The sequence below is a fragment of the Phoca vitulina genome, unplaced genomic scaffold (genome assembly GCF_004348235.1).
Source record: "Phoca vitulina isolate PV1807 unplaced genomic scaffold, GSC_HSeal_1.0 scaffold4, whole genome shotgun sequence".
Classification (NCBI taxonomy): Eukaryota; Metazoa; Chordata; class Mammalia; order Carnivora; family Phocidae; genus Phoca; species Phoca vitulina.
The window spans coordinates 49257599-49284012 of NW_022589707.1; the positions used below are offsets into that span (position 1 = coordinate 49257599).

A 26414-nucleotide genomic window follows, 5' to 3' on the forward strand; every position below is an offset into this window, starting at 1 on the left:
GATGGGAAATGCACTCTTCTTGCAAAAAATGGAAGAGCTATACAAAATATATGAAACAACAGTTTTCAATACACTGGATATCGGGCAATAATCCTTGAGAAACAGGGAACATAATACAAACCCTAAGAAATGGGAAAGTGATGACATGAGCTTTATGACTGTTCCAGCTTCTAGACAATGGCTCAGGGAAGAAAAACAAGGCAGAGCCCAGCACAATCCCTGAGCTGAAGAGATGTATCTGAGAATCTAAGGAGATCAGAGCAGCTAGAAATCTCCAAACGAACTACCAGAGGAAGGAGAGCTGAACAGGGAGAGATCTCCAAAGATCTGCAGATAACCCTCAGTATCAGCAAAATAGTAATCAGCACAATATATAAGGGAAACGACACATGGCCAGGGAAAGAACCACCAGAAAGGATTAGAGGGAACAGTATCGAGCACTCACTCAAGGCTGGGAATTGTGCCTGTTCCCACCAGGAAGACTGGAAAACATTATAATTCATGGGGGTTGGGGTAAAGCTGAACAAGACCTGAAAGGATCAAACTTTTTCCAAGTAACTGACTGTATCCCATTAAAAAAACGCTTAAGAAGATTTATAGGGATATAAAAATATCCTGCACTCTACAAGGTAAAATTCACAATGTCTGGTATCCATCAAAAATTACCATTCAAAGAAGGAGGACAATATAACCCATAACAAGGAGAAAAATCAACCCAACAAAATTGGTCAAGAACTAAAAAGATGTTAGAATTTGTAGACAAGGTCATTAAAACGGTTTTTACGAATCTGTTCCATATGCTCAAAAAAGTAGAGACGTAGAAGATTTTTAAAACATCTAAATTAAACTTCCATGTATGTGATTTAAAAAAAAAAAACACTCTAAATGTGATCACCGGTAATGAACTTGAAGACACAACAATAGAAACTATCTAAAATGAAACACACAGAGAAAAAAAAGAATACAGAATAAATAGAACATCAGTGATCCTAATATATAATTGGAGTTCCAGAAAGAGAGTAGGGAGGCAAGAGAAACTAAACAAATTTGGAATAACTACACTCTTTTCAAATTTGATAAAAATCATAAATCCATAGGGCCAAGAAGCTCAATGATCCCAAATTACAAGAAACATGAAGAAAGCAATACCATAATCAAACACACCATAATCAAATTTTTCAAAACCAGTGAGAAAGGGAAAACGTTTAAGGACATGTTGTTATAAAGAGACACAAAAATAAGAATGACAGCAGATTTCTCCTAAAAAATAATGCAAGTAGGAAAACAGTGGAGCAACATCTTTGAAGTCTGAAAGAAAAAACTGTCAATTTAGAATTCTATATCCAACAAAAATCTTATAAAATGAAGGTGAAATAAAGATATTTTCCAATATACAAAAGCTGAAAGAATTCATCACTAGCAGACCTTTGCCACATGAAATGTTAAAGGAAGCCCTCCAGGCAGAAGGAAGATGATACCAGATGGAAACGGTTTGAAAGCATAAAAGGAAATAAAAGAATGAAAGGAACAAAAAGCACTTAAAATAGCAACTGCATGACGAAATACAAAAAGTTTGGTTTTATTATGTAATCTCTTTAAAAGATTATTTGGTGTTTAAGCAAAAATAAGGTGGTGTGGGGTTTGTAAGATATGTAAAAAATTAAATAGGATATAAAATAAAATTTAATGTGTTTCCAGTACTCAAAAATTATTAATTTCCCCAAGAATATTTCAGATCTGCTATTCTAGAGAAATTAAAACTGTAGCATTATTCTAAAATCCCATTCCACTTGGTCTACCTTTTCTCATTTGGCTTGAGTATTCTTGATGTTATACTTTTGAATATATAATTAGAGTTACATGTGTGTTCATAAAGGAGAAGTAGTTAACTCCAGCTCACATGGTTTCACAGTGGCTTTTGTTGAAAGTTATAAATAAAAGCAAGTAACTATTGTTTCACTACAATGTTAAACTCATCAAATACTTATTTTAATGCAGGTAACTTTCAAAATTTGGGTCAAACAGATAAGTAGATCAAAAATATATTTATAGGGGTGCCTGGGTGGGGCTCAGTCAGTTAGGCATCTGCCTTCAGCTCAGGTCATGATCCCAGGGTCGTGGGATGGAGTCCCGCATCGGGCTCCCTGCTCAGCTGGGAGCCTGCTTCTCCCTCTCCCTCTGCTGCTCCCCCTGCTTGTGCTCTCTCACTCTGTCAAATAAATAAAGTCTTTAAAAATAAAAAAATAAATAAAAATATATTTACAGCACAAGTCACAAAACAAAATTCTCTTCCTCGTCCCCCAAACCTGCCTAAAATGAACATAATGCATAATACACATCATTAGGTATTTTTAGGAGAAGGCTTATCAGCAAGTTGGAGCAGAAGATGACAAAGCAGCACTAGCTTCTCACCATTAAGAGGCAGATGAAAGCTATCATGTGACCAAAGCACAATTCTTAAGTCATGAGCGTAAAATTCTATATGTTGTTACGGAGTTTTTCTCTTATTCTGTGACATCTATTCAAAAGCATATCTACAAGTTTTCTTAGTGAGTAGCCCTGTGCTAGAACAAAAGTGGAAATAAAGAAATACAAACAAGATGCATCTTTTGGGTAGTAAGGGAAAGTAGTTCCAAGATAAAAATTTTGTACTGACAAAACTGCCCTGGAAAGGAAGTTAACTCAGCCATAAAGTATAGTTCACAGGCTTTTGAGTGTACAATCCTGAAAAGAAATTCTGATGCATATTGAAATTTGTGAACTAATACACTAGACTAAAAGAATGAAACAAAGGCAAGTCACCACACCAAAGTCTGTGTTCAAATTCTGCCATATAAAAAACTATTAAATCTCCAGCAGTAGAGAACGAGTGGAAAATTCTTAAGTGTTTCTGCTTGCCAGCAGAGTTTATGTCAATTTACTTGATATTTGGTCTCCACCTATTTAGTTTCTACCATTACATATTACTAGATTCAGCATTCTCAAAAGAATTAAATGAGACAATATATATGAATATACCCAGTACTGAGGTTCAATAAATATATGATGGGTTTTAATCAAAGTCTTGCTCTTAAAGTGCCACAAGTTGCCTAAAAGACCTTGGCCACTTAGAGGAAGCAATTCCTGTCTTTCTAAAGGAAAAATCCTGGTATATTGATTTCATGCAATTGATACCAGCTGCGAAACTTGTAATGGTGAGATTATATCTTATATAAGGATTGAGTCATCATATGTTTAAGTGTGTATGATGCCACTTCATTCTTCTTCTCTACCAGAAAGGATAAAAGGATATGAAAAGCAAAAAACTCGACAGAAAAAAAGTAATATTTACATATTTTAAAGAACATGTAAATTTGATGGGGCACCTGGGTGGCCCTGTGGGTTAAGTGTGGGACTCTTGATTTCGGCTCAGGTCATGACCTCAGGGTCCCTGGATCAAGCCCCGAGTGGGGCTCTGCGCTCAGTGGGGAGTCTGCTTGAGATTCTCTCTCTCCTTCTCCCTCCGGCCCTCCCCACTGCGAGCATGCGCGGGCACACAGGCACACACTCTCTCTCTTAAAATAATAAATAAATCTTTAAAAAAAAGAATACATAAATTTGAAATCAGAATATCAGCAGACATTAGCACATCAAATCAAATACAGACTATTATAAACACCATTATAAACAATGATGATAACAATGACTATCAAATAGAGAATCCAAGTTTAAATGGTTTATTAGGAAAGAAAAGGTGTAAAACAATGAGACTAGCAAACACAAGGAAACCTGGCAATTAGAAAAAAAAAAAGTGTATGTAAAACTTTTCTGATAAAGCAGTCAGTGTCAGGTGTCTACACTAATGAAGAAATTATAAAAACCCAAAGCAGATGATGGGATGATTGAAAGGGTGACATTCAATGTTGTTGGTCATTTGGGAAAAGAATGAAACCAATTTGATGGAATATACTGCCCTGTGTTTAAAGTAATAGAACTCAAATAAAGTAATATAACTCAATTTACTCATCCAGTAACAACTTCCAACAACATCTAATTACAACCAAAAAGTGCAGCAGTATTGGTGATGTGGGCAAACGAGTTTGAGAATGGAGGCATTATGTCTGGACCTCAGCTGCCTATCAATCACATGACACTATTTTAAAATTAAAATTAAGTAGAAGTTAAATTCAGGCTCTCAGGCTGACTACATTTCAAGTGCTCAAAGGTCACATGTGCCTATTGACTATGATAATTGGAGTACTCAGATACAGAGCATTTCCATTACCAGCAAAGATTCTATTAGATAGCACTGATCTATATAAGTGTTAAAAGTGCCTTGTATACGAAGCATGAGATCTAAAAGAAGACATGCAAATGCACACATACACACACAAACAAAAGCTAATAACTCATCCGCTCTTTCTTTCAGAGCATTTATTGAGCATTTCTCATGTAAGAGTTGCTGTGCTAGGCATCTGGAACTGACAGATTAAAATAAAATAGTCCCTGCCCTCAGGAGCTCACAGTCCCATAGGAAATAACATATAAACAGTTGGTCAATCAGCAAACACTTCTTAGGCACCAACTAACAGAAACGCACTTGGTGCTGTAGAATAAAACAAAAAAACAGTAAGCACGTTCTCGCTGACTTCACAGGGCTTACAATTTAGTTAATGACACAACACAGAGTAAGACATAAAATATTTTAAGTGGCAATTAATATTTGGGACTATGTATTTTAAACTCAAAAGTTTGATGTGCAATTTTGTTTTACCATTTTGGGTTTTCACTGGGATGACAATCTAAAAGTGTAAAATAGGGGCGCCTGGGTGGCTCAGTTGGTTAAACATCTGCCTTCGGCTCAGGTCGTGATCCCAGGGTCCTGGGATTGAGCCCAGAATCAGGCTCCCTGCTCAGCGGGGAGCCTGCTTCTCCCTCTCCTCCCCACTCATGCTCTCCCTTGCTATCTCTGTCTCTCTCTCAAATAAATAAAATCTTTAAATAATAAAAAATAGAAGTGTAAAATAAATATAAATATATTCTAATTAATTTCTGAATAAGCATCTTTAAAACAAAATAACCACCATGGAGTTTTCATTCCACCATTTGCGATTGGTTTTCTCAATCATGCAGGTACTAGGTGAAGGCAAAATAACATACAGTTTGCTAAATAAATAAAGTCTGATGAGAAAAAAGGTGAAGATGAATTGAGTCACTATAGAACACATGGGAGTAAGGCATCCAAAAGCACCTGCACTATAGTGGTTAAAATCATCATCGTGCTTGAAGGTGATGCATACGTGCTATCTGTGTGTAGTTTCTACACAATCTGTTCTCCATTCCTGCAATCTTTGGATATGGCTTACACATTCAATTTAGAATTCAATAATTTCACAATGCTGATCACATCTTTAAGAGAACAAAAAGACACTATAGAGTGCTCAGGGGATACCTTAAAACTGACGTTTGAAGATTATTTACTAGTAGAGTTTTGTTCATGTACGAAGTCTGATTACACTGAACCAACAAACAAAGCCTTGAAGTTAATATTGCGAAGGGTGTTAAATCTATTTTTTAAAAGGACACTTTCTACGTGTATATCAATGTAAAACACAGTAACAGATTAAATAAGAACAAGATCTGAGGCTACATCTTTATATTCTTAAACCCAACACTGGCAATGTAAGTTCAAGAATACATCACTTATCACAAAATTTAACGTTGTTCCTTTCAATTTCATCAATTCTGCTGTTTACATTTAATGTTGGCTCATTGGTTTGGGTTTTATAATCTGTGAAATCCGTAAGTAAAAGTGTTTGCACTTTCTTCTATGTTCCTACACACTTAAAAAATGTTTAATAAGACTAACTTAGGTTCATACTGGACAGACCAGTAAGCTTAGCTAAAATCAGACCATTCTTCCTTCCTTACTTGGAAGGGTACTCAGGAGGAAGCCAAACCTTCTTTCCCTCTAGGCATGAGAGGCTATAGATCTCTAATGGAATTGCAAAGAGACCACAAAAGGATATGTAAGTCGTTTCATATATTAAATACACCACTATATTTCAAAACTAATACATTAAAGATGCTGTTCTGGCAAAAAAAAAAAAAAAAATACAAATTCCTTTAACGGCTTTACTCAGATAGTAGCCTTTTATTATTACGGATTTTTTCAATTAATAATAAAATTCAACTTTACATCTGTGTAAACCATTGCCAAAGGCCTAAATCACTATAGGGATTCAGAAATGAAGGAGACCATTGTGAGCTACGGTGACCTGATGAAGCATCACAAAAGCGGAGGGATAGAAGTTGGGCACAGGGGAAAAGGAGCACAGAGAAGGTACACCTTCTAAAGGGCACACTTCCCAAATAAAACTCCAGAGGAGTAACACTCTGATTTTGGCTAAGAGATAGCTACTGATAGTTCCAGAGATAGCAGGTTCAAAAAATGCATTGAGAATCCTAGACTGAAAGAAACTTGTGCTATTTCGTACTCTTTTCAATTCCAAAAGACAGAAACTCAATTTATGGAAAACTTCTTGCTCACATAAACGTAAAACCACAAAATTAGTGGTAGAATGGCCTCATAGAATGATTGGATGCTGGAACTGAAAAACTGAAACATTGCTTTTGTTTCTCATCTCCTCACCCCTCCCCCACACACTCATTCACATCTTGACTTTTCTTTACATGTCAGGCTGGTTGTTCAATATCTAAAACCTAAAGTCACTAGCTAGTTCCAAGCTTAGGGCTTATGTCCTTAAAGCAAGGAGTGATGAGATTTAAAAATGAAGAGGGAATAAATAGAGACTAGGTCCAGACTATGAGAGAACCTGCATGCCAGGCTAAATAGTTTGGGCTTTTAGGGTCAAATCTGGCCTAAGATAAGTTAGACTATCTAAGTCCTATGTGAAAAAATAAGTTTACTTCAAGGTTTCCTGAGCTGTAACTTGTTGGGGATTAGGTTATTGTAGCCCACCCTAGTAAGCCACAGTTAGGTGGCCCACTGGTATGCACCTGACCTAACACAACCCAATCACAGTGCTGCTTTAGGGTATCCTGACTTAAATGCCCAGGGAAATCTTAAAAGTCTTCCTCATACCATGCTGGGATGTGGGGTACAACTCGGTAAAACTAACAGAATACAGATGAGTCCCACACTGAGCTTGTATTTTGCAGTAGAGCATCAACGGGATCCGAGCAAATGACTGTGATCAATGGAACTAGATCCACTTAAAGAAGAGATTTAAGTACATAAAACAGAAGGGAAAAAAGTAGAGTATCTATGAATAGAATTCAGAGGCACCACAGAGTAGAAAGGGGAACTGAGTAATAGAAGAACAAAAGAGGAATGTCTCAATAGACTTTTCAAGTAGATCAAAACAGTGGCATCTACTGAAAAAGCTGAAGAAAGAACCCTATGGCCAAAGAGGCAATGAGAATGCATAATGTTTCCTAATTGAATTTAATAGAAATCTACATATAGGAGAGAAAGGAGACACAGCTTTATATTTCTGCCAAAATGATAAGTAGAAATAAAAATATACAGCCTCCACTCCACATTCTTACTTTTAGATGGAAGACAGACCTATAATCTGTACTTCCTGCTGGGAAAAAAAAGCAGCACTCTCTCTCACTCCTCTCTTTAACCCTCATACTCCAGTATCCAGTTCTCACAAGATGAACGAAGGAACCCAAGAGCAATTGTAGTGCCGACATTCACTTCAGTGGGAAGAACAAGCCTTTCCCCTGGAAGCCTCACTTACTGCTTGTGAGTAGGGAACGTGTGCTGTAAGACTATGGGCTTTGAAATCATAACTAGATTCAAGTCCTGGTGCCACCCATATCTGAATGACCCTTAGCAAGGTATTTAACCTTTCAAAGTCTCCATTTCCTTGGGAGGGAAGCAGGGGTGGCAGAACTAGGGAAACAAATTCAAGTTGCCAGAGAGAGCATGCAGATTAGATAAAAATCACTCCTACAAAGTGCTTGGAGCTAGAGCACTGCTCAATAGACCCCCTCCCCCCCCATACCCCTATGTAACACCTGATACTCATTGAGCCACAATTGTACAATGGAAGGGAAATGGTTTCTGGCTCTGTTCCCTCTTGAAAAATAGAGGCAGGCCAAATTTGTGGACCTCCAAATCACAGTACTGGTTCATACAAGGATTGGTGGCAGTACTATCCTTTAAAGATTTTTCATGCGTGAAATATATTAAGGACTAATTAAGCCAATGCCTAGACTAACATGTCTGCTAATCATCTTTTTAAAGGCTTCTACTCTTTTACCACCATTGCAGGGTTCTTGTCTCACAGAGTGGAAGAATGAATCTCCTAGACAAAAGGGTGAGGTGAAAGCTTATTAAGTGAAGAGAAGAACAGAAAGGAAAGAGAAAGACTCTAGAATGAGAGGGGTCCCCAATGGGTTGCCACTGAGGGCTTTTATGGGCTGATAGCTTTTCTGGTGGGTCTTATATAGAAAACTGACCAGGGAACTTGGTAAATTTCATGTCAATAACATGGTGGTTTTATAAATATCATGAGAATATCCTGTCTATATTTAGAGCAAACATGGTGTTCTTGTAAATATCATGAGAACAAACAAGGAGTTCCCTTCTCTCTGGTTAGTATCTCCTGGACTTCTCCACATCTGGGACTTCTTTGAGCCTGGTTACTAGCCCCCTGGGTGAGCCCCCCTGTCTCTCCCTACCTAGCCTCTCCTCTCCCCTACTCACCACCATTCCTAAATGAAGCCTCACTACCCCCATTCTCCTAAATCCTGCCAGAGTTTTCTTTCTCAGGAGTTGCATGCTTCGAGCTACTCTCCAGTTCAAACCTGTTTCCAGATGGTCATCATGCCTACACCGTCAAAAACTTCAGCATTTCATTAAGCAATCATTTGCTCACATATTTGTCCTTTTTTGGCAGTAGACTCTTGTCATCCTTTAGGAGCCCTGAGCAATTGAACCCCATGGTTATATATGAAGAATGCTTTCTCTTATAATACAGAGCTCAGCTTCTACTATAGAAGCTGGTGTGCCAACAGTGACAGCAATACTCTCTCCTGTGAGAGAGAACATAGGACTTGCTGCTAATCAATAGAATATGGCAATGGTGATGGATGTCACACCCTTGATTAATTATCTTCCATGACAAAATTATGTCACTCCCACTCATTATAAAATATTGTCTTATAGGGTAGCAACAACTCTTGTTGCTGGCTTTGAAAAGTAGCCTGCCCTGTTGTAAGAGTGCCTATGAGAGGGTCACATGGCCAAGAACAGTAGGCAGCCTCTAAAAGCTGTGAGTGGCCCCTGACTGACAACCAGCAAGAAAATAGAGACTTTGCTCCTACTACCACAAGATGAATTCTTCTAACAATCTAAGGAAGCTTGGAAGCAGATCTTACCCTAAGTGAACCTCAGATAGGACTGCAGGCTTAACGAACTGGTGAGATTCCTGAACACAGGATGCAATTGGGCCATATGTGGACTCCTGAGCAATGAATCAGAGATAATAAATGTGCATTGTTTCAAGCAGCTAAATTTGTGGTAATGTGTTACAAAGCAACAGAAAACAAATAGAGTCAATATCCTCTCATACATTTATTTAATGCTTAAATTAACTTAAGTTAGTTTCAATGACTTGCTGCCAAATATCTTGAGTGAGATCTGAGTGAACCAAATCTTATCTTTCCTTCGCTGGCCATTTCAAATTCCATTCAACACTATTCCATTTAAACTAGACTAGTCCACACTAATCTCCTTCTTATCACAGATTCTGTAGAAATGGGAAGAAAGTACCATTTCCAGTAATTTCAACTTTCAGTCTCACCAGCAGCATGCTATACCCTCCCTGGTATAGCAAAGAATATTAAAAATGGCTGTTTTCCTCTCCTTGAGGCTCTAAACAGAACTCGTTATAGTAAATGGCAAATCACACTGCAAAAGTAACTTTTTCAGTATTTCACCCTTAAAATGTTTGGATAAACTCTATCTATAAACCATACATTTAGGGAAAGGACAGTAAATAAATAAACAATAAAATAGAGAACACTGGTACCATCTCCTTATTAGAAAATGATGAAAGTATTTTCTTCGAATACACAAAGCTTGCATAACATTACATATTACTCTTTTCTATGAAAATACAATGCTTTCTTCTGCATCGTGGATAATGTATTCCACTTCTGAATCTAACAATACGATATCATAAGTCTTGGCTGTTAACAAATCATGTGGGCAATTACCCTGAAAAATTCCAGTGAGATCTGAAAAACAGAATTTGAAAAAGTGAAGAAAAAGTCATGAGTACCTTCTCCACAGAAGAACAAGTTGCCATCCTTTCTTTTTTTTTTTAAAGTCTGATTTATCTAGATACAATGTCTACATGAACAGAAAGAACCAGGTAACTGCATAAACCCACTGTTCAGTTTGATTTAAGTTCAGCCAAACAAGCAGAGCTTATAGGAGAAGATGGGTATCCTGACACCCAGAAAAACATGATCCCTAATCAATACTGGCTGGGCCTGGAGTGGACGGTCCATTACTGTCCTCAGTCAATACTCTATCTTCTCAAAAATCACATTGAGTTCTCTAACCAGTAGACATCTTCTAACCACTGATGATCTTCAAGCTTGGTGACTGTGCTGATAAAATTCAAAGCAGCTTTGAGCATTAAAAGGACAGTATGTGGTTGATAAGGCAGGACCAGTGGAAACAGAGATGTGTGGCATATGGACTGACTGCAAGAATGAATACCCCTCAAAGGTGTATATGTTTGCTTTAACACTACCTACTGAGGTCACGGTTCTCCATCAGCAGGCCACAGTAAGGGCCCATTCCCTTATGACCCTATTGGCGGATATAAAATCTGATCATCATATCTAGAAAGCTAAACAGTTTAAAGATCGAAGGCTGTATAAATTTATGAAAATACCGTTCAACATAGCCACAGGAGCAGCTTGCTATTGTGAACAGAATACAAGAAATATAGATGTTACCCTCAGCTTCACACTGATTCACTAGTGTGTGACCTTGGATCTACTATCTGTGTACCTGCTGCCTTCTTCTGAAAATGAGAACAATATGTCTTCCTACGTGCCTCTCAAGTGTTTTGAAGAATATCTGAGAAAGGTAAGGGTTATAATAGCAAGCTAAGAAACAATTGTACATATATGCGGATGTGTGCAATAAAAATTAAGTATGACCTCTTTATTGACAAGAAAGGGCTTCGAACAATAAGAGCCCCCACCAATTTAAACATTAATATAATTACATTTTAAAACAAAAAAACCACTGAAGCAAAAATAAAAAGCCACATTTGAATGTAATAAAAATGTCCATAACTACAATATTTCACTAATGAGAAGGTACAGATGCTACATACAGAAGGATTTTATGATGTCCATATGTTTCTCAAATGACTCTCCTTGTTAGCTATTTCTCTGTATCTCTATTTAAGAATAACCTACACCTTCCCCACTGAGCAGGTGTAAATTGCAATATAATATGTTGTAATATTTAAACAAATTCAAAATAGAAATAAGTCTAATGAAAAGAAATGAAAGCCATACAACCGTAAAACATCCTTAGATGTTGATATTAATACAAATCTGAATTATGTGTATCACTTAAACTAGTTAGACAACTTATCTGGTCAGTTGGTTTTATGATTTAAAATCCCTAAAAACCCAAGTATATTCCAAACATACCCCAAATATATATAATAAGTATTTATATGTAGTGACAGTAACTTCATAGAGCAACTCTTGTCTACCATAATAATGGGCATAACAGTGGTCATAAAACACTCTATCATAAAAGCCTGTTACAGTGTATAAAATTACCTTTTTCATTTCAGAAGAACCATCATTATTTTTAGAGGATGGCAGTTAATAATATGCCAAACACTCTGTAGCCAAAGAGTGTTTCCAATGAAGGCCAGCCCAGCAGGCTGAATTGCAGAGGGAAAGAAAGAGGAAGACTGAGGTTTAAAAAAAAAAAAAAAAGAAAAGAAAAAAAAAAATCCTTCCTTCCTAACCATAAACTGGTACACTTTATTTAAATCTCTTAATTCCTTTTGCACAATCCTCTGTGCATCTAACCGTGTCCATTCTGAATGAAGAAGATCAATTCAGGAGAGCTGGGAAAGCATCTCTCCCTCTAGCTGGCAGTCTATTATCAAAGGTCAGACTCAGGATTCCCACTGGACCCGCACCTGTTTCTGACTGAAACATATATGAAAGCATTCACTTTTTCCGCCCCCACAGAAAATGACATATTCCAAGGAAATGCTCTCTTCTTGAGATTTGCCTCATTCAAACAAAATGGATGAGTAAATAAATTACAAGAAAGTTTCACAACTGACTAATAAATTATTTGTCCTTTTGGAAATACAATGTTCTTATTAAGTAGTTTAAATGCAAATGCTTTCCAGAAGGCATATGAGTGATTTGGTCTTTGGGTAATTAAATTGGTCCAAACTGGAATAGTGGTTTAAAAGGAAAAGGAAGACGAATTATTTGTGGTAAAAAGCAAATACATTAAACAACAAGTTTTCAGTCACAGTAATTTCCATAATAAACATCCACAGTACCAAAGAGTAGTTCAAAAGCTATCTTTTCCAAACATGATATTTTAATTGTCTTCATTTACTAACTGCAATTCATTCTGTGCTGTTATTAATTACAGGATTTAAAAGATTTGCAGCGCATCAGAAAATAACATCCAGACCTTTCCAAATGTCAAATTTTTTCCAAATAATTTACATTATTTTTTCTTTAATATAAATTCTCCATGTTTTTACTCCCTTTTTCTAGCTTTCAATAATGCTTGCAAGATTTGAAAACATTGATTGTACTCTAAATACCTGTAATTCCTAAATCCTACCCTTTATGAGAAATCTCAACACACCAAGAGTATTTATATTTAGTTCTGTAAGCACTGTTATACCCTTTGGGAAGAAGAATATTAACTCTTCACTTTCTTTTCCAGTTAAGTTCAACTTTTTAAGCCCTTCTTACCCCACTCTCACATTTTGCATACACATACATACACACACGCACAATATACATAGAAAGGGGTTTATGTAGATAGCCCATTTCCCACAGATTTCAAAGTGTTATAGTTACTTAACCTCAAAGTTCCTTTCAGGAGATTATACACACCTCCCGGCAGGGAAAACAAACGCGACACATCTTTCTGAAATTAGAGCGTAGGAGACTCACGAGAGAATTTCCAATTCCGTATCACCTGAATCGCGTCCTCAGCTCCCCGCTGCAGGCCACCGCTCCTGACAACCTCGCCTCGGATCTGGAGAGCACCTCAGTCCCACTCGATCACACCACGAACGCACAGGCCTCTGACACCTCTTACTGCGGACAAGTGGGCGATGGCTTCAAAGCCAAACGCTGCCCGCTAGGCACTCAGGGAACGCCCCCTGTCCTCTACTCCCTCTAGTCACTGTGACACCCTCGAAACATTTAATTAACCAGTTTACCCTAATAAGTTTACGATTTACCGACCTCCTTCCACCAGCTAAGAAACTGCATTATTTCCCATACCCCAGGCTCCGGAACTTTTCTTAAAACCCAGAATTCTGATGTATAGACTTGGAATTGAAATCCCCCCACGAAACATCAAAGGTACCCCCACTAAGTATTGCTCCCCTCAAGCAACACGTTGGCAGTACAAACTTTTCATTCATAACTCGGCTCCAGTATAAACTGTGTGTGTGTGTGTGTGTGTGTGTGTGTGTGTGTGTGTGTGTTGGGGGGCGGGGAGGGAGAGGGTGTCATGTCACCGACCCCTCGCCTGGGCTTGTCGTAACCAATGTGTTTTTGCTTAACAAAAAAAGATCACCTGGCACTGAACTTACGACAAAGGTTCCCTTAAACCCACCAGCCTCTGGGTTGGAAGATGCAAGGCAAGCTGTGTCGGGGTCCGGACTGGGATGCTGCTAACCTGGGGAATCCGAGCAGGGTATACAGCGGTACATCCGGGGGACGCTTGGCCCCCAATTCCCAGGCTTTCCCCGGGCACCAGCCGGGGACGGGGCTGTGGTGCCACTCACCTCCGCCCGCGCCTGCTGAGGCTGTCGCTCCCTCCTTCGCCCCGCGCCGGCGACCCCCTAACTTCTCCCCCTTCTCCAAACAGCCATCTTTCGCGGAGAAGAGAATGGCGAGGCAGAAGCAAAGGGGGGATTGAAAGTTGACTCGGGGACCGCCGCTGCTCCGCCAGCAGGGACTTACCGGCCGCGACAGGCGCCTGAGGAGGAGACCGCGGTGAGGGCGGCGGGCGCGGCGGGGCCGGCTCGGTTCGCGCTGCGAGATGTGCGGGACGCGCCGCCGCCGCCGCGGCCACCGCGCGGGGGGGAGCTCGGGAGGGCGGTGCGCGCGGCTGCGAGCTGCGAGCTGCGAGCTGAGCCGGTGGCGGCGCGCGGAGGATTTACTAAAAATAGCAACTCTTGGGGAGGAGGGGGGCGGAGGTGGGAGGGAGACGGAGAGGCCAGGCCGGGAGCCCCTGCGCGGCGGAGGCTGGGCGGGGCCGGGTGGGAAGGGAGGCAGGGCGGGCGACGGGAGCGCGGGCCGAGGCACTGGAGACCCGCAGGCCCGCGAGTCGCGGGCCGGGAGGAACGAGGAGTGCGGGGACACCTGGGCGCGCGGCCGAGGCGCGGGGAAGGACGCGCGGGAGGCAGCAGGACCCAGAAAGCCGCCTAGGGTGGAGCGGAGGAGAGCTCGGGGCTGGACCGGCGATTCCTCCCAGGGGAAGGACCGGGTGCCTAAGGACTTGGGTTTCTGAAGCGAAACACGCCCACGCGAGGCGCAAGGTGATGGTCGGGCGACCCGCGCTCCTCCTGCCGGGCTCGTCGGCTGCCCGCGGCCGTGACCCAGGACGGTGCGGGAAGGAGCCGGGCGGCCGCCGCGCCCACCCTAGCTCGGGGAGCCCTGGCCGCTCAGGTGCGCGCCACGCAGAGTCCGCGGGTCCACAGCTCCGCCACTTCGTTCTGAGAGAAGGGACCGTTGTGGGGCGGTACCTGGAGCGTCCCCACATACGCTTGCAGCTTAAAGAATCATTCAAGGAAATTTTAAAAGAAAACGCTACATTTAGGGGTTTTTAAAACCAAATGGGAAATGGGAGGAAATATGGTGATTGCTACTGGAAACATGGTTTAGTTTGTCGCGTTTTAAGGCTGAACAGAGAGCACCATCTGCTCTGAGACCAACCCTGATGCAAGGAAGGCAGAGTTAGTAGGTCCGAGAATTGATGATGTGATCCCTTTCAGTGGTTAGTATTTTTACCTTGCAGACCTTTTTTTTTTTTTTACTGCTATAACTTAGTCTATACTAGTATCACACCCATCGAATCCTTTATACAGAGTAGAACCTTGAAAGATGTTTTTAAAAATTGTAATTCTAATCAAACTTGTCTAATGCTAACATTTGATCATTTGAGGAGGCTAATATTATGGTGTATATAATGACTCTTAAACGAATTAAAGCTAGGTCTCAACACGTACATTTCTGTTTTCCACTACGTTAGCTAAAACACAACTGGCTCGTAGATTATACGGATGTAAAGAACAAGAGACACTTAACCTAGTGCCCTCGTTTTCAGTGAAGAGAACAGGGATCCAGAAGAGTGATGTGATTTGGCCAGGGTCTCACAGTTAGTGGCAGGGTTCGATTTAAACTCTAGTATTAAAACTGCACTATCAATGGAAAAAGACCAGGATAACTCGGAGAAAGCGGGATGGTGTCTAATCTAAAATAGTTCAGCATTTATAGTAGAATGAAGACATGTTGTGGTCAGATTTAACCCTCACTTTGCTCTAATCGGGAATTCACAGTACGGAGGTGGTCAGCTAGCTTTAAATAAAAAAATCACAATCCTAAAGCTTTTGGTGCTAGAGCTTATCTTGCTTAACTTTCTGTCTACACTAGGGATTATGTTCATCAGGAAGAGGAATCTTGATAATGGGATCTCAGTAGTGAAATTGGTTGTGTTGAATGTTGACTAAAAAAAATTGTAGAGAAACTTCTTATTCACATATGAACTAGGCATAAGCAGGTATAAACATCTAGTGACCTTTAACCCTTTACCTTCCAAAATAGAGTCCTTTCGGAAACCATCAACTGTCTAGCCTTTTTTTTTTTTCCCCTTGGATAATGATTGTGTTTGCCTACTACTGACCCAAAGGGAAACAATTTTCCCTCTCTTGTCTCTCAAGAAAACCTTTCACATGAAGTGTTTGTTGAAACACCAAAAAAATACCTTTTTGAAGCCCAAAAAAAAGACAAAGTGCTGGGATTTTACTAGATGTTTGTGTAATAAAGGTATGTATGGCAGAATTTGAACTGAAATTTGTTTTCACCTTTTAGGGAGGTGGTACAGGGCATAGGTAACATTCACCTATCTCTAATTATTTCTACCACATCTGGGTCATTTGACAACAGGGAGCTGAATTCCTCATCATCCTCTTAGATATTCGAATGCTAACTTTAAGCAAGGCACTTGCTAGGTGCTACTGGAGATTCAAATATTTTAAGATAAGGTTTAGTAGGGAAGGTTAGAGTTTCTCTTAAAAGTTCTGATGGGGCTTCCCACAGTTTTCTGTTCAAATCTATGTTATAGCATTTATGATACTATTACAATTTTTTTCTAGTTTTATGCTCTCAACTCTGAAGGCAGAGATTAGATAATCATGTTTTTGTATTTTTAATAGACTATTTTTTTAAAGAGTTTTAGATTTACAGAGAAATTGAAAAGCTGTATAGTTTCCATATATCCCCCCACATACACACATAATTTCCCATTATTGACATCTTACATTAGTATCATATATTTGTTACAAATGGTGAATTAATATTGAGACATTATTATTAACTATGGAGTCTATAGTTTTTCACATTTTCTTAGTTTTTACCTAATGTCCTTTTTCTTTTAAGATTTTATTTATTTGAGAGAGAGAGAGAGCATGCATGCAAGCTGGGGGAAGGAGAGGGACAAGCAGACTTGCACTGAACACGAAGCCTGAGGCAGGGTTCGATTCCACAACCCCAAGATCATGACGTGAGCTGAAATCAAGAGTTGGACGCCCATTTTGGGGGGGGGGATGGGTTAGCCCCGTGATGGGTATTAAGGAGGGCACGTATTGCGTGGAGCACTGGGTGTTACACGCCAATAATGAATCATGGAACACTACGTCAAATTAAAAAAAAAAAAGTTGAATGCCCAACCGACTGAGCCATCCAGGTGCCCTCCTAATGTCCTTTTTCTATTTCAGGATCCCACCTACGGATCCCACATTGTATTTAGTGGTCATGATTCCTTAGGCTACTCTTGGCTATGATAGTTTCTCAGACTTTCCTTATCTTTGATAACCATGACAAGGTTTGAGGAGTGATGATCAGCTATATGGCAGGATGCCCCTCTACTGTAATTTGTCTGATGTTTTTCTCAGGTTAAGACTTGGATTATGGGTATTGGAAGGAAAATCATAGAGGTAAAATGCCATTTTTAGCACATCATATCCAGGGTACATACTAGCAACATGATTTATCACTGCTGATGTTGACCTGGATAAACTAGTGTTTGCCAGATTTCTCCCCTGTAAATTTACTTTTTCTCTCCTTCCCATACTGTATTCTTTGGAAGGAAGTCACTATGTGCAGTCCACACTTCAAAAGTAATTTAATTAACTTTTAATATTGTATGTAAACTACATATGTATGTATGTACATATGTATTTAATTTAGATTATTTGCTGGAATTATTATGCATTCATTTACACTTTTTTCTCCAAGGATCAGCATAGTGCCCTCACCATAGTAGGCTCTTACTGCTTACCAAACTAGGTTTGAACAGAACTTTTTCTTCCAAGAAAGCTGATGAAATTTGTGTATATTAGCAGGGGAAAAAAAATGCCTGGTGCTAAACCTCAAAAATTTTTTTTAATGTTAGTCATGGAAGGGAAGATAAATCAGGTATTTGTAGTGGTGGTGATGGTAGATGTTCGTAGTTCCTTTTTTTTTTTTTTGTAAGATTTTATTTATTTATTTGAGAGAGTGAGGAAGAGAGAGAGCACAAGCCTGGGGGGAGAAGCCACACTCCCCGCTGAGCGGGAAACCTGATGTGGGGCTCGATCCCAGGACCCTGAGATCATGACCTGCGCCAAAGGCAGATGCCCAACGGAATGAGCCACCCAAGCACACCAGATGTTCGAAGTTTCTTTATAGGGAGAGGTACTGCATAAATTTCATTATTGTTTGAAATGTTTGTGTCACCCCCTTGGGACCAAAACTTCCCATTTCACAATATCCAGCTTAGCCATATGACTTACTGTGGCCAATGAAATGTTGGCAGAAGTGATGTGTGCCACTCTCAAGCAGAATCTTTAACAGCCTTCCTGTGGTTCCTTCATTTCTCTTTGCCTTCGGCCACAATTAGAAATTTTGCAGAAATGAAGACATGAAGGCCACCTCCAAATAATGGAGGACATAAACACAAATAAGATATAAAACACTGAGGTGTGATGATTTGTTGTTACCACACCTTCACCTAACCTATCCAGTCAGATTGCAAATTTCCTTTTGGGTTCCTAAAACTGGATCACCAAGTGCTGTGCTTGATTCAGTTCTCATCAGTGATCGCCTTTGGGGTACATCCTTTTAGTACCTGTTTGTGTTTATGACACAAGTATGTTTTGAACTGATTTTCTAGGGACACCTGGGTGGCTGAGTCGGTTAAGCATCTGTGTTCTGCTCAGGTCATGATCCCAGGGTCCTGAGATCGAGTCCGGCATCGGGAGCCTGCTTCTCCCACGGCCTGCTTCTCCCCCTGCTTGTGTTCTCTCTGTCTCTCTGACAAATAAATAAATAAAATCTTTTTTTTAAAAAATGAAATTATTTTCTATCATATTTAAAAGTGAACACCATTTTTTATGCATGAAAAAATTCCATCCTTTTTTATGACATGGTCAAAGTTCATTAAACACCCACTGTGTGCAGAACACTGTAGCAGATACTGTAAATTTTTTCTGTATGTTAATTTTAGGGTGATGCCATTTAATTTTTTTGTTTATATATTTATCTTTTTAAGTTTTTCTTAAAATTCCCAGTCAGTTAACATATGGTGTAATATTAGTTTCAGGTGTATAATACAGTGATTCAGCACTTCCATACATGGGTGATGAAGTGACCGTAGCACCTTCCCATCATGTGGCTTTAGTTTGTCAGTGCTCCTAGTTTGTCAGTGCTCATCACAAGTGCCCTCCGTAATCCCCATCACCTATTTCACCCAACCACCCACCCACCTCCCCTCTGGTAACCATCAGTTTGTTCTCTATTGTTAAGAGTCTTTTTCTTGGTTTGCCTCTCTCTCTTTTTTCCTTTTGCTTGTTTGTTTCTTAAATTGCATATATGAGTGAAATCATATGGTATTTATCTTTCTCTGGCTAATTTCGCTTAGCATGATACTCTTTAGCTCCATCCATAGTGTTATAAATGACAAGATTTCATTTCATTTTTATGGCTAATATTATATATATGCCACATCTTCTGTCACATCACCACTTGGGCTGTTTCCATAATTTGGCTATTGTAGATAGTACTGCTATAAACATCGGGGTGCATGTATCCCATTGAATTAGTATTTTTGTATTCTTTGGGTAAATACCTAGTAGTACAATTGCAGGATTGTAGGGTAGTTCTGTTTTTAGCAGAAACAGAGGAACCTCCATACTGTTTTTCCAGAGTGGCTCTCCCAGTTTGCATTCCCAACAACAGTGCAAGAGGGCTCCCCTTTCTCCACATCCTCACCAAAGGGTGATGCCATTTTAAAAAGCAAAGATATTATATTTAGAAGCAATAGATACAGAAATTTAGCTTGAATAATATACTACCAGAGGTGGATTTTACCACGGAGCTACTAAAACTTAGGCTCCAGGGACTCTCCTGTGCACAGGTACCTTCTAAGGCCCTGTATTCATAATTTAGTATTATTTTACTTAAAAGGGACCCAAATACGTATAAGCTTCAGACCCCACCAAACCTGGCTCTTTCCTCGCTTACTACCAGATCCAAAAGGGTGAAAGCAAAGAGCTATAGAGTCCTAAGAATAACAGGTAATAGTCCCACAATCTCTGTATCTGACCTTCCAGAAAGGGTTCTGTGCAAAAAGTGGCACTGAAGTTTGGGTTCCTCAGTCAGATTGAAAACTGAGTCTGCATGTACATCTATAATAAGAGATGAGGATATATTTCACATCAGGTGCAGCCTCCTGAGCCTCGAAATGACCCAATCTGCAAGGCCAGTGTCTATATACCCACTGTCGCACTTTCCCATCATGTGGCTTTCATCTTGTTTGTCACCCAGAAAAATCTTTGAGTACATTAGTCCTCTCCATAAAAGTTCTAGTTTTTATTGAGATCATTTTTTCTCCTGGAAGTCATTTCATTTTGAAAATAATTTTTCTCACGGTTGCTGATACTTCCTCGGGGGATTTAAGTGACTATTTCATCCTCAATTAATTTTGTCCATTTCTAGGTCTGCAACAATGGATATCGTATTGCTCATCATCTGTTCAGGAATTCCCCATTGAAGGGAGAGGTCTGTGCAGTAATAGAGGTTGTAATGTGACCCATTAAGGATTTCTTTCCCTTGCTAAATTTTGAATGGAAACTGGATAAATATGCTGCCTCTATTTTAATAATTCTTTTCTTATGCAAAAATGTGTGGGTCATAGTAAGTTTTAATCACAACCCATTGCTCATTTATGAAATACTCTGAACTGCAGTTAGTCACATGCAAATGTGAAGTGCTGTTACCATGTGTACATTAGCAGGCTGTCAAACCAAGTTTTTGAATTATGAAACAATCAAAGAAAAACCTTTGCTTTTTATACTTTCACAGTGAGTTTCTTTTAAAAAAATAGCTTTCATATCCATTTTCATAAGTATTTCATATTAAGGTACCTCAAATCTATAGCTAATCAGCTTACATTGAAAGAAAAGATTTCAAAACCTAGATCTATGTTTACAGGTATATGCCTATATTTATATATAATATTGATAGGTAAAGTCCTTTTTAGAAAATAGTTCTTTTTTTTTTAAGATTTTATTTATTTATTTGTCAGAGAAAGAGAGACAGAGAGAGAGAGAATGAGCAGGGGGGAGGGCAGAGGCAGAAGCAGACTTCCTGCTGAGCAAGGAGCCCAACGCGGGACTCGATCCCAGGATCCCGGGATCATGACCCGAGCCGAAGGCAGACGCCCAACTGACTGAGCCACCCAGGCGCCCCTATTAGAAAATAGTTCTTAACGTAAATAAGTTTTATGCTATTTAATTTAAAGAAAGAACATGAAGAAGAACCATGAGAGACGATGGACTCCGAAAAACAAACTGAGGGTTCTAGAGGGGAGGGGGGTGGGAGGATGGGTTAGCCTGGTGATGGGTATTGAGGAGGGCACGTTCTGCATGGAGCACTGGGTGTTATGCACAAACAATGAATCATGGAACACTATATCTAAAACTAATGATGTAATGTATGGGGATTAACATAACAATAAAAAATTTAAAAAAAAAGAACATGAAAAATTAATGCTATTTGGGGGATTTTTTTTTCAGTATGCTTGAAGTAATCATTAAGTTATATTTCAGCTCTAATATAATGTTACCTTATGATGTGAAAGCATAAAGTTCGTGTTGCCTTTTGAACGTAGGGTGTTCACCCAGCTGCATAATGTTGCTCACCATATGAATAAACATATACAAATTTTAGGATGCCTTTTTAAGGAATCTATTTTCAGTCCCTCCCAGAATTAAGGTTTACTTTGAGCTGTGGAAAATCTTAATAAACAGTGGCTTGAGCAAACTAAAAGTTTTATTTATTCATTTGTTAACACCATAAGAAGTCTGGAGATGGGAAGCTGCTGGTATTGGTTTGGTAGCTGAAGGATAGAATGGCAAGGTTTTGTGGTTTGTCAGGGCCTTTTCCTTATTATCACAAAATGGCTGCTGCAGTTCTAGCCATTGAATCTACTTTCTAGAGGATAACAAAAGCGGGAATATAAAAAGGGTAACATATGTATCAAGGAAAACAGAGCCTTTCCCTGCAGTCCAATCTTTTCCTTAGTTCTCGCTGAACTTTGTCATATCATTAACCCTGTCTGCAAGGGAAGCTCGGTTGCAAATTTTAGCTCATATTTATTTATTATTTATTTTTCCAACCCCTATACTAGAGAAAGACAAGGGAAAAAGAGTTTGAATGGGTGAAGGAACCAACCTGTAATATCTGCCATACCGCTAAAGTTAGGTTTCAAAAATATTGATATTGACTTTACCAGGAAATTTTTGGAGGGAAAGAATCCTCAAGCCGACTCCCCACTGAGCATACAACCTGGCCCAGAGCAAGCTTTCACAACCCTTGAGATCATGACCTGAGCCAAGAGTCAGACGCTCAACTGACTGAGCCACCCAGGTGCCCCCATTATTCACTATTTTTAAAAAGAATGTGCTTAATGCGGCTCTTGATCTCAGGGTCATGAATTTGAGCCCCACGTTAGGTGTAGAGCTTACTTTTAAAAAAATAAATAAATAAAATTTAAAGAATGTGCTTAGTTACAGAATTTCATGAAGTTTCAGATCTTCACTATCCTGATTTTAGTGATCACATCTAATCCAACTCAATTTTACAAATGTGGAAACTGAGATCCAGAAGTTTTAAGTAACTAGCCCAAGACCACAGTAGGTCTTAATTAATCCAGAACAAAGAGCCCTCTCTGATCTAATACATACCTTCTGTATCAGTAGCCTCCTCCCCGTGTCATTAACCCCTGCCTAATTTGCCTTTTCTGTTTAAGTACTAAAAAAAAAAAAAGAGCGGGAGAGAGAGAGAAAGAGAAAAGGAGAAAAGGAAAGCATACGTATCATCCTCCTCTAATTTACTTTCTTCCTCTGAGCCAAAATTCCGTATGTGGTAACACACAGTAAAAGTTTTCCAATACATTTTGATATTACTTGGATTAGTATTTAAAGTCAGTTTGCCATTATAACCCTCCTTTTCTGGTTTCTCGTTCTAAATCTTTTGTCATTAACTTTGCAGTTGTTATTTCTGAGCATTAAGAACATTAGAACACACCTTCCTTCTCTAAAGATAATTGTAATTTCCTATAAAGGAATACCTTCTTTTCTATAGTTCCTTATGGCTGCCTAAGAAGACAGGATACATCCATAAAATAACCTTAAGAAAATTTAAATTTAGAATAAGATTAATTTGGGGAGTGATTATTAACAAAAAATTATTTGTTTTACAATAGTTTTGATCATTGAAAGCTATAATCATGTACTATTAAATATAATTGGAACAAGTAGGGGAATTTTTCTTAAAATTTATGAAGTGTTTAAAAATCTTAATCTCTGCATGAACTCTTCAAGTGACTTCTAAATTCATAATTTTTAATTTCATGCAATTCAGGAACACATAGAAAGCCTTAAGTAAATTAATTCCCATTATTGCCATTGTCTTTTTTCTTTTAATATTTGTAGTAATGTGAGTATATGTTTGAAATATATAAACATTATTTTTTTCTAAGCAAAAGAATAGTAATAAACAGCTTTTAAATTATCGATCATTGGCAGAAAATTCTTAGAAAACACCAAAATTTTATAACTAAGTTTTCAGAAATTACCATGTTACTCAGAAAAGTATGGAGATCTACGACAATGGTGGAACAGAGCAGAGGATAATACAGATTTGTCTTAAGGGTGGTAGTGCTCAAGTCTTTTCCTGGCCAGATGATCAACTTTACTATGAGGCCACAGAACATATTTTAGTCTATAAAAGGAAACATAAACAAAGACCTCAGATAGAAGGACAGTGAGCAAATAACAGCATGACAATGAGTGAATTCTGATGACATGAAGAATATATATGCCTTTTTAAAGCTACACACAATTATAAATAACCCCTGAGATCTCAAAAGTTTATTTCATGCTCAGAAAACTGATCCTGGGCCATTCAGCTATCAGTCTCCTCCATGATGTGTCTCTTCTATGGTCTCAACACATAGAGCATTGCCATCTTGAAATTACATTCTCCCGGCAGAAAGAGCAAAGCTATGGTGCATGTTTGCACTGCTCTAAAAACTTCCTCGTGAAAGTTGCATTCATCAATTTCCCTCATATTTCATTAGCAAAAGCAAGTCATTTCGCCAAATCTAACTCTAATGCTGTGGGAAATATAATCCTCTCACAGGGAGGAGCCACAAGTAGTATTGATTATAATATAATATTTATTTAGGATCACCTATATGCCAGGCACTGGGCTAGATGCCGGTACATTGATTATCCCTTTTCATTCTTAACAACAACCTTGCAATTTGGGTACTAATAATTGTCACCTATGAAGAAGAGGATATTGAAGCAGAGTAAAGTTAACTAATGCTAAAGTCCCACAGCTAACAAGTAAACATGGGAGCCTAAACTCAGACACAGGCAGTACGAATCCAGAGCTCGGCTCCTAACTAGCATGCTGAAGTAGCACACGAAGTCCGATTGCATAATTTATGGAATATGCAATACAGAAGACAAAAGATGCAATATTGAGAAATATGAGATAAAGAAGCTCATAAGACTTTAGCACTAAGTCAGCAAGTCCTGGTGATACACATATTCAGTAAACTTGAGTACTTGCAAAAGCAATCCATGTATGCTTTGCAATATCAATAATGGCACGGAAAGAGATATTCCTAGAGATTAAGGCCAAAAAGACCAAGAAGGATGATGTGAGAGACAGATTATATTGATCAAAAAGACCAAAGATCAAGACCAAGGGAACCTAAGAAATTAACTGAGATATGGATCCCTGACCCTTCAGGCTAGTAATGGTTAGGCAGTCACTTTCTTTGTCCTATGTGTATCACTCTGGAATGAGATAAGAGGAATAGGCAGGAGTATATAGAATTAAAGCCCAAATTTACACAATCACATGAAAGGTATATAGGATCAATCAATAAGTTTATTTTCCAAACCCACAACTTAACTTTCACCCTATCAGTTCTTTCACTATGTCCCATATCCAACAAAGTAAGAAAGAATCTGATATTGATTATATTCTAGTGCAAATAAATGTCCATTAATTTGCTTACTGTGGGAAAGATCTCATTGCTGTTACTATAGAATTGTTTCTAGGGACTAAGTGTGAACAAATGAGTAAGTAATGCTCTTTGTTACCTGCCTTTCCAGTTCATTGGTAGCACTCTTTCCCTACTAACTAACCTAACTCGACCTAGTCCTCTCTCTCTTGCTCCAATAGGCCCAGTTTCTCCTCCCTTTTCTTTCTCGAGCTCTTGAACATAAAATTAACCATGTGTGTTCGCATATGCACTTAGAACGTAATTATCACTAAAACTTACCGTATAAAGTGTTATATATTTCTTTCATACCTATTGTTCCAGGCTTCTAATTCTGGCTCTCTTATACACTAAAAAGGGGGAAAGCTTTTTTTTTAATTAAAAATTAAGTTAGGCTTCAAATGTAAGCCACATTTTATGGTAAACCACTTACCTTGAATAGACAAATAGATGGCTGAATGGATAAGTGGATAAACATAATATTGACTGAGCACATTATTAAATATGTCAATTCTTTTGGGGTTCCAATCTTAACTGCTCGTTTATACTCTGCTCTTTATCATGTGTGCCTTTGTGTAATCGGTAATCAGTAGCTGAGTTTTATAGAGTCACATTTTCAGTTTAATTTCAATGTAATTTCAGATTCAAAGTAATCGGATCACATTTTCATTTTACAGGGAATGTTTCATCCATTCCCTCCAGAACTACTCTCTTCTCCATCTGGCTCTCTACCCAGAAGATTGGCCTCCACAGACTGTACCACCTGGGCTTCCTTGCCTTTGGGCTCCTGGTTGGGTTTTGCCAGTGCGAGGCTTGGAGAAAGAAGTTACACTGGATATTTAGTCCCATCACTCCAGCTCTGCCTGCTGGGCCGTAGTTTGGCAATGACTACGTTCTTCCTCAGCCTGGAGCTCTCGCACATTCAGCTCTCACAGGGTTCTGCTCAAATGCTCTCACCCCTCAACACCTCAGGCTGAGGGATATTAAGAACTTGCTACTATTGCTGTGTTGTAGGTACTTCTCTAGGTACTTCTCTGTTACTTGTGGTCTCCTCTAAGCTGTCCGCACCGCTATAGGGAGTGACTCCAACCCTCTTTACCCCTTTGCTTGTGCCATGTTTTGTTCTGCTTAGACTGTAATATTGGCTAAAAACTGCCTGCCCTAAGAATAAGGTTTTAAATCAGTCAACCACAAAATGCTCTGACTGCAGCTACCATTTATTACCATCCATCACAAGACTAAGATTCAATAACTGTTTTAAGGCACATCAGGGAGCTCACTAAAGTCTAGAATTCCAATG

General features: G+C 39.1%; 1 protein-coding gene across 11 annotated transcripts in view; it reads right to left on the reverse strand.

Moving 5' to 3' along the window:
* HDAC9 (histone deacetylase 9) overlaps positions 1-14338 on the reverse strand; it is a 912577-nt gene extending 898239 nt beyond the window's left edge. For 7 of the 11 annotated variants that reach the window (XM_032401986.1, XM_032401978.1, XM_032401976.1 and 4 more), the window contains exon 1: positions 14058-14338. The gene's annotated coding sequence lies outside the window, so the exon portion shown is untranslated. The remainder of the gene's footprint in view (positions 1-14057) is intronic. The other 4 variants (XM_032401992.1, XM_032401988.1, XM_032401975.1 and 1 more) reach the window with 3 other exon arrangements.
* Positions 14339-26414: the final 12076 nt, after the last annotated feature.